The following is a 9,645-nucleotide window of genomic DNA, read 5'->3' as shown; positions in this document are numbered from 1 at the left end:
TTTCCAGCTACCTTCTGAGAAGCTAAGTCAATGGAAGAAACTGGATTCACTTAACAACCCTGTAATTCATTTAACAATTGCAGTGATTTACTTAGCAACTGTGATGAGAAATCAGGTGCAACTCGGTTAACAATCACCTTGCTTAGCAATAAAAATTCTGGTCATAATTGTGATTGTAAGTTCAGAAACACTGTCTTGAAGTCTGAAGGAGGTTGATCAGATGTTTTGAGTTATGATGTTATAGCTCAGAGGTCCCCAACCTTTCTGGCTTGGTGGCCTGGAAGGAAAGGGAACAGCAGAGAAACGTATGCGCACATGGCTCTGTGCACGCATGTGCAAATGGGCAAGTGCATGATGGTGGCACCAGGGTGTGCACACATGCACAAATGGGCCACGTGCACCTATGGTGTATGAGCTGGCACCTATACACAGGTGCAATGGGTCACATGTGCCACGGCTTGCATGCTGGTATGCATGTGCATGTGCAAATGGGGCTCCCGCACCCACGTGACATTGGCAGAGGTGCTAGCATCCCCGTGCATATGCAAATGGGGCTGCTAGTGCCTGTGCAGCGGTGCTAACGCAAGTGGGGTGGGGCTCAACAACTATTCCCGAGGCCCAATGGCTGCGGCCTGGTACTAGGCCATAGCTCATTCCCAATCTGACATCCTCCAGAGGTGGTAAATTGCAATCTGCAACCTCTCCAGACTACAGGAGATCAATAGAAGTTGCAGTTCATCATATTTAGGCTATATGAGGAAAAAAAATATGAAAAGGTCTACAATTGTATAGATGTGGAGAGTGTGTAGAGGTGACTAGTGGAGCAAGAAATACATTTTCCAATATTTTGTTTTGACAACTAATTATGGATGTCATTTTGCATTAGCTTTTACTCAGTGGTTCCTTGACATAGAAAGAGATAGAGTGAGAATATTGTTTCTTTGTGTGCTTGCTTGTTTAACCACACAATAAATGTAAACCACACAATAAATGAAAAGCCCACTGAAATCATAATATGGCGACCAGACTAAAATATACTGTAATTCAACAATTGGGACTCTTCTCTTTCAGATCCAAAGATGTGGTGAACAAGCCAATGTAATAAAATGTAGTAGTAGTAGTAGTAGTAGTAGTAGTAGTAGTAGTAAGGAAGTGGATTTCCAGGAGAGAGGGATTGCATTCCAGAGGAGTAAGAGGCAACTCAGTTCAGAGATTACATGTGAGAGAAAGAGAGCTCCCTAATAGTTCATTGACTATATGATAGATGCAGATAGTAGAAGACTCAGTCTGGCAAGATTTTGTGTATGGATGTGAAATAATAAAGAACTCAGCTTGGAAGAACGACCAGATGGCATTCTTGGTTTGGGGTCTGACATTAGGTCTTGACTGTCTCTCTAAAGACCATTTGGACCAATTGTATATTGGGAGTGCCTAAATTAGCCATTTCTATAACAACAAATCTATCTAATCTGTAAAACCTAAAATCAAACTTTCATTTTTTCCATCTCAAATACAAAGTCCAGAAACAGTTTCCAAGTAAAAACAAAAATAACTGCCATCTCTGCTAACTCCATCAACTTTTGCATCCATTCGTCCATTGTGGGAATTGAAATGTCCTTCCATTTTTGTGCATAAGGTAATCATGCTGTCCTTAACATACATGACATCAAAGTTCCAAATTCTTTTTCCAAGTCTTTTTCCATCAAACCCCAAAGGTAAAAAGTAAAGGTTCCCCTGCACATGCGTGCTAGTCATTTCCAACTCTAGGGGCCGGTGCTCATCTCCGTTTCAAAGCCAAAAAGCCAGTGTTTGTCCGAGGACGTCTCCGTGGTCATGTGGCCAGCATGACTAGACACCAAAGGCGCACGGAACGCTGTTACCTTCCCACCGCAGTGGTCTCTATTTTTCTACTTGCATTTTTACATGCTTTCGAACTGCTAGGTTGGCAGAAGCTGGGACAGGCACTCACTCTGCTACGTGGCACTCAGGATTCAACCCGCCAAACTGCCAATCTTCTGATCGACAAGCTCAGTGTCCTAACCCACTGAGCAACCGCGTCCCTATTAAACCCCAAAGAAAAGTTAAAAATTGAGGTTTGATGTTACGATCTTATTCTACTGCACCAAAGGGAGTCAGACATCAAAACCTTTTCTTTCTTTTTCCCTTCTTTTCTATACTTTTCCCTTCCCTTTTCCCTCACCCCTTTTTCCTATTATTTCAGACAAATGGTTGCCCAATCTCTTCTTAAAAACTTCCAGTGCTGGAGTATTCACAACTTTTGGAGACAAGTTGTTTCACTGATTAATTGTTCTGTCAGGAAATTTCTCCTTAATTCTAGGTTCCTTGTCTCCTTGATTAGTTTCCATCCTTTGCTTCTTGTCCTTAGGTACTTTGGAGAATAGCTTGACTCCCTCTTCTCTGTGGCAACCCCTGAGATGTTGGAGCACTGCTATCATGTCACCCCCTAGCCCTTCTCTTCATTAAACTAGACACATATGTTTTAGCCTCCAGTCCCCTGTTCATCTTTGTTGCTCTTCTCTGCACTCTTTCTAGAGTCTCAACATCTTTTTACATCGTGGTGGATGTAAAACAGGCTGCAGTATTCCAAGTGTGGTCTTACCAAGGCATAATTTGCTTTGTATTTTTTGTATTTTATATTATAAACTAATAAAAAGGAAATAAGTTACCCAATTGTATATTGGGAGGGCAAATCACTCCAAAAAGCAGAGGGCTACTACCAAAAAGGTATACCTCAAAGGTCTCATAAGCTGGCTTTCTCTCAGAAAGGAAACCTGTTAAAATATGTGGGCCTGACAGAGATCCTATGAACAGGTGGTTCTGCAAATAGCCTGGTCCAATGCCATGTGCAGGGAGATTTTTTTTCCTAGCTGTATTTGCTATCATTGTTGTTCCTCCCCCCTCCCCTCTGTTCAGTCTCCAACATAGCTTTGGTTCTCTTTATTTATTCACTTCCTGGCTGTCACACTCATCTTGTCTAGTTGTGGTTCTGCTTTACCCGACTATTCCTGGGCCATGAAATCACTGGCTGCTCTTGAAATCTCATCCTTTTTCCCCCAGCCCCGAGGGATGCAGTTGAGAATCTTATGTGCTTGCCCCACACACTATTTCCTCCCCCTCTTGTTTCTGACCCATCCTTGATAAGCATTAGCTGAAGACAGAGAGTACTTTAACGTTTCAATTAACAAAATCATGATTCTGTCAGAAGCAAGAAATGATCTGAAGCGATGGAGCTGAGTTGTTGCGGTGGGGTTAAGGGAGAGAGAGGAGATGGGGCCAGCACAAACCAAGGAAGGACAAAAATGGAAGCAAGGGATATGCCAGGGCCCCATTTCTTAGGGGTGCAGCACAGTGCTTCTGTGTTGCAAAGGGGTCAGAAGGAAGCTTTATTTCCAATACATAACTAGATTAGAGAGGGGAATATTGGGGTCTCTGGAGGTCTTGACAATCTTGGATCTGCAGTGGTTTACTTTTGCTTTTAAAAAGTGGGACAGGCACATTGCTAAACCTCTTCAGTTATGTAGAACCTACAGGCATCACCCTGCTTGTCACCTTCTTCCCTCCCCATCATGTCTTGCTGGAGTGATAGATGAAGCCTGACATTGCCTGGCTCCCCCCCCTCCCCCCCAAGCCCCTTCCACATGAGTCAATCTGCTTTGCATTTTTAATTGATGGCTCTGGCAGCAACAGAAATATGTACTTAGCCTCAGCCCCTCTGCCTCTGAAGTCATGTGGATACTCTTACCTCTTCACAAAGATGTTAAGGTACAGACCACGGCCTCTACTAGACTTTCTAAGAACTCCTATTTCCCTGTCTCCACACTTTTAACAGAGCAATTTTTGCCAAAAATGTCTATCAGTAGACACTTAGTTGAAGAGCAGAAAAAAACAGAGTTGGAAGGGACCGTAGAGGTCTTCTAATCCAACCCTTCTCTCCCACAGGAGACCCTAGACCATTTCAGACTAATGGTTGTCCAATCTTTTCTTAAAGACCTTCAGTGTTGGACCCACAACCTCTGGACAGTTTTAACAAAACAAGTTTTGTCAAAATGCCTATCGATAGACTCTTAGTTGTGACCAGAGGACTTCTCCATCCTTCCCTGCCCTGCCCTGCCATGCCATACCTTGCATTAGAACTTCTGTTTTCTTTCATTTAAGCCACAGGTAAATCTGCAGCCACTAGTAGATCTCAGATTGGTTTGCACTAGATCCATGAGGATTTCTGATTCCCAACTCTTATAATCATTGCAGCAGCAACAGGTTACGGAAATATCCTTTCCTCATAGAACTAGACTGTTGTAATAAAGCCAGCTTGGGATACCTGGGAATTTTAGTGGGAAATTGTTAGCTTTATTAATAAAGCTAATGAGTCAGTTCTTGGATTCATATATTTAATTCTGCATGGACTCATTTTTTTATCTCAGCTCCACTGGGCTTTAGATTGCTACAAAAAAACACAAAGTTCTATAAATCTGAAGTCTAACTTGGAATCACCCTATGATACTTATATCCAGTCCCCCCACCCCACCAAACCAGATTGCCTGATGGGAATTCTTTAGAGGCTCTGTTAACCATATATGCTTTATTTCATACGAGTTGGTAGATTCTGTCCAAGTTTTCGTGATTAGAATATTGGATTAGATGGGTGAGATCCTGATTTACGCAGTCACAAAAGTCACTAAATATCCTTGAGTCAGTCCTCAGCTAACACTTTATAAAATTTTTGTAAGGATAACCTGTATGGCACTTAAAATATTTGGAAGAAAAATTGTTTCTACATTAAATAAAGGAAGAGGGAAAAAACCCACTGTGTTTTGTTTTCTTTTTCTGCTTTTTTTTGAAACCAGTGGCAGATTACTCATAAATGCCCATACTTAGAGAGAATATATTACATAAAGTCAATTGCAATGGGAATTTCTGTTGCCTTTAACTACAGATTTTGCAGAGGCATCTAATCAGCTATTTATTGTCTGTTTTAGCAGAGTTTGTTTTGCCTTCCTCTCTTTCAATATACTCTCCAGTCTATGGCTCATAGCTCCAGTCTGCAAAACTTTAGAGGAACTCTAGATGGCAACAGATATGCAAACAATTACAGAATATCCTTGCTGCTATCTAGTTATAGCTGATTTTTTTTTTTTTGGTAATCTAGCTCAAGGAGCCTTATGCAGATTTTCCGTACAGGACCAACTTCTCCCATGTGAACCTACAAGAACCAAAATAAAATAAATAAGGACAAATCATATGTTAACAATAATTTGAACAAAACTCATTCAGCAGCTTAATGAAATGCCGCACAGAAAGCTCCAGAGGATAAATGCACCATTATTTCGAGGTACCATCTGATAACAAATTCAGTGGAATAGGGGACTCTACTTGCTAGCTGTCCCTCTACCACTTGTGTAAAAGCATCCCCCCGTCAAGCTAATTGTTTGTAATCTATTCAAACGTACTGTATTTCCCTCAGGTTGAGTTGCCCTATAGCAAATAGCTCCATTTTAATTGCTTCTGATCAAGGTCATCTCCTCATTGTTTTACCCTAAATCACCCTAAGGCACCATGATGCCCATTCTCAGCTTTTTGGTGGGAGAGCGTGACTTGGGGAATGGAAATCCTAAGGGAGATACAATAAAAACTGGTTTCATTCACGACATCTGAAAGGAAGACTGGGCAAGTATACATGCCAGGCATTGAAAATCAATAATCTGAGTTGCTGTAGTGGGAACTTAGATGTTCTAAGCAGAATTCAGGCTGAAGACTCCTTGGCTTTTTTAGATGAGCCTTTGGGGCCTCTTTGGTTAAAAAGGGAGAGACCTGACAGTGCTTAAAGACAGGAGCTAAGCGGGAAAGATGGGAAAGGCTGGAAGAAGATGGGAAGGGAAGACGGGAAGATGGGAAGGGCTAGAAAAAGCATATTGGTTTCTCTTCTGTCCCTGCAGCCATTTGTACAAGGTACATCTCATGCCTGTCTGTGGCATCTGTCCCATTTCCCCCCTCCCTTTCCTCACCATACCCTCTAGCCCTGACCAGCTCTGACAGGCTCCTTCTCTATGATTTCTGTAAGCAACAATACATGGCTATATAACTGGGGACATCTCTCTCTCTCTCTCTGCTCTACCACCTCCCACCCTTGATCCATTGGAGGGAATTAAGTTCAAATCTGACACGACAACTTAGCACAAATGTCATAGCAGTATTGCATTCCCCCCCAGCGCATCCCAGCCTCCCCCCACCTCAGTTTCCAGAAATGATATTTATTCCTGAACAATGCCCGCCCCAAAGTCATTCATAGCACAGAGTAAGAGTGAGTGGGTATGAACAGTAGGCACGCAAGGGGCAACGATTCTGTTTTGGGGGAGCCCACTTTGGGTGAGCACCCGGAGACAGTGGGCAAAACTTGAGGGGATGATAAGATCTCTATAATGCTGTTGCAAAGAAAGGATGTGTGTTTGAAAGGGAGTGTTGAACAAAAAGGCAAGATGCTAAAGTGTTAATAGGGTGAAAGTGTTAACAGTATTGGTGAAGATAGCATGAGAGCGGGGATATAAACTGGGCATCCCTGAGTGAATGTGTAAGAGAAACCAGGCACTCACCAAGGCACAACACGGTGGGCATTGTCTAGGGGAAAGGGAGGTTGAAAATCAGCTTTCCAAGGAAGGTTGGCAAAAGCACAGAAATTTACAAACTGGGGAAAGGAAAAAAAGAACTCCAAGGCGGGGCACATCAAGAAGTGCCACCAAGGAAGCAAAATTAAAACTGGGCAGCAGGCAAGTTAAACAAAGGATTGAAAAAGTTATGCCGGCACAAGACTACTTGACTTCGAGTAAACTGGTAGGTACACAGCTTGGGACTGAGAAACATAAGATGGGTGAGGAAGAGAGATGGGTGTGGAACAATACTGGGATTGGAAATCCGTTGTTTTAGGACTGTATTTCACACAAAAAAATTGAATGAATAATTACAAATGGTTTTGGATTTATATATATGTTTCTTTCTTTCTTTCTTTCTCATTTTCCTTATTGACCCCTTTCCCTTCCTGCCCTCATGTTAAGTTTTGGTTAATATATTTGGACACAATATTGCACATATTTGTATAAGTAGCCTCACTTGCATTTAACACTGGATTCTTTGAGAATATTCTTTTTCTACTTCTCCTCTCTTCCCTGGATAACATAATATTTTCAATCATTGCAGATGGATCAAACCTACTTCATACATAGCTAATTTACCCAATTACTGCCTCAGCATCACTTTTACTCAAGCATTGTCCTGCTCCGTTTAACTGCAAATTTCAGTATCAGAGGATTCCAGGTAATTATGATTATAATAATTCTGCTAATATGTATGTTATATGAAACAATGCAAAGAGAAGGAAGACAGCAAAGAAATAGAATGGAGTGAGGTGGGTTTTTTAGTTATTAAGAGACAAATGCATCCTCAGAGTTTGTGAAACTGAGTATGCCTCAGTTGTATGTATGCCTGCATAAGGGTTACCGGATTATGGAGTGAGATGTGGTTTCAATCTAAATAACTGATTGCGGAGAACAGAATTCACCCCAGCCAGTGAAAAGAAAGATTCATTTATGGGAAATTTGTTCAGGGGAATTATTGCCATCCAAATTTTCTTTGGAGCAGATACATGTGTGTGCAATTTACTTGTTATATAACCTCAAGTGCTTCACTTTGTTAAAAAATATTGTTATAGTATGATTTCTGAACCTTTACTTCTGTTCCTTTGCTACTTTTCTTTTCAACTCATAAGTTGTGATTTCCCTGCCAAAGGTCCATCATTCATGAGTTCTGCAGCAGAAACAGGGAAGGCAGCCATTTTGGGTTGAGGTGTTTATTGGCTTAAGAGTGATGTGGCATCTTCCCTTTCTGGTTTTCAATCTTGCGGTTGACTTAGTTTATGTGCATGTGGGATGGCTGAATTCAAAATGAATTGCAGGGCTATCAGGTTGAAGAAATATGAAAATATGGAGTTTTATGGTGTTCTTATGAAGTGTGACTGCTGAGATTTGTGGAGGAGGGAAGATTCCTAGTGGTGGAAGAATAACCTTCAAAAGCTTTGTTTTAAACATCTTCATTATTGGAAAATGGTGTACAGTGGATAAGATTTTCAGTATGATTTTATCTATTTCCTCTAATCTGATGTCCTCTAAAAGTGTTGGGCTATAAAATGCATAATCTCCTGCCTTCATATCAACACTGACTGTACCTTTGAGGAAAGCCCAATTAGGTGGTTTATACATTCTTATAGGGAAAGATGCATGATACATATCCAAAATGTGGCATAGTTCATACAGTGCATTGGCGTTGCTTGAATACCCACTTTCAGAGTAATGTTGACTGTGTTTGTAAATAATAATATTCTACATTTATCATAAAGAGCCTTGGTGGAGCAGTGGGCTAATGCCTCCTTAAGTAACACCAGCTGCCTGCAATTAGTGCAGGTTCGCATCTCACCAGACTCAAGGTTGACTCAGCCTTCCATCCTTCCAAGGTAGGTAAAATGAGGACCCAGATTGTTGGGGGCAATAAGCTGACTTTATAATAATGCCGCTTGGGGCCCCCCAAAAGCCCAAATAAGCAGGCATATACATAGAATGAAGGCTATTGCTAAGCACATTGATTTGTGCTTTAAATTGTAAGCCGCCCTGAGTCTTCGGAGAAGGGCGGGATATAAATGGGATTAATAAAAAAAAATAAAAAATAAAAAGACAGATGCAGTGGTGATACATGTACATGGTGTTTCTAAGCAAAGATATTGTATATTTATGAGAGAGAGAGAGAGAGAGAGAGAGAGAGAGAGAGAGAGAGAGAGAGAGAGAGAGAGAGAGAGAGAGAGAGAGAGAGTTTTTTCTACATGTGTTTATAAAACATCCGATACTGTTTGTGATGGGTGCTATGCAGGTGAACCTAAATACTTTAATATCCATTATATTGCATTATATAATATATAATATAAGAGGCAATATTTCTGAATGTGTGAGAGTAATAATTCTGGTAAGGTACCTCTGTGGTTTTTTTTAATCTATCAATCACATGGTTTACCTTTTCTAATGAGTTCATTCAGACATATATTTGATCTCGACTCACTTTGAAAGTGCTTTAGCATCAGAATATACTCAGACTATTTAACGCTTCATTGAGAACTTTGCTTGTGTGCAAGGTCCTCAGATATGTAAAAATGATTAGTTTTGTGTCCTTTTTTGCATCTTGTGCCTTGAAAGAGGCCAAAGAAAGATCAGCAGATTTTCTATGCACATCAAGTATGTGTCTGCTCATATATAGATCTTACTTTTAAGCAGGGCTTTTTTTCTCATAGAACGCTCAGAATGGAGTTCCGGCACCTTTTTTGGATGAAACCTTGTAGGGTAGGCAAGGCGGGTTGTATGACATGTGTGAGTTCCAGCACCTTTTTCTTTTACAAAAAAAGAACTGCTTTTAAGTACATGGACAATGGACAGAGGAGACAGGAAAAGGGTAATCCCAAAATTGGTCTGAAAGTCTATGATAGAAATCTATTTTAAATTTAAACAGGTTGGCATAGCCAGTATTCAGGTAGGAAACTGGCTGGGAAGCCCATCTCTGCTTGAAATGCTTGGACATTGGGTCTGGCATGGATCT

This window comes from Vipera ursinii, assembly GCF_947247035.1.
Source record: "Vipera ursinii genome assembly, chromosome: Z".
NCBI classification, from domain to species: domain Eukaryota; kingdom Metazoa; phylum Chordata; class Lepidosauria; order Squamata; family Viperidae; genus Vipera; species Vipera ursinii.
Note: the sequence above shows the minus strand (reverse complement) of the source record.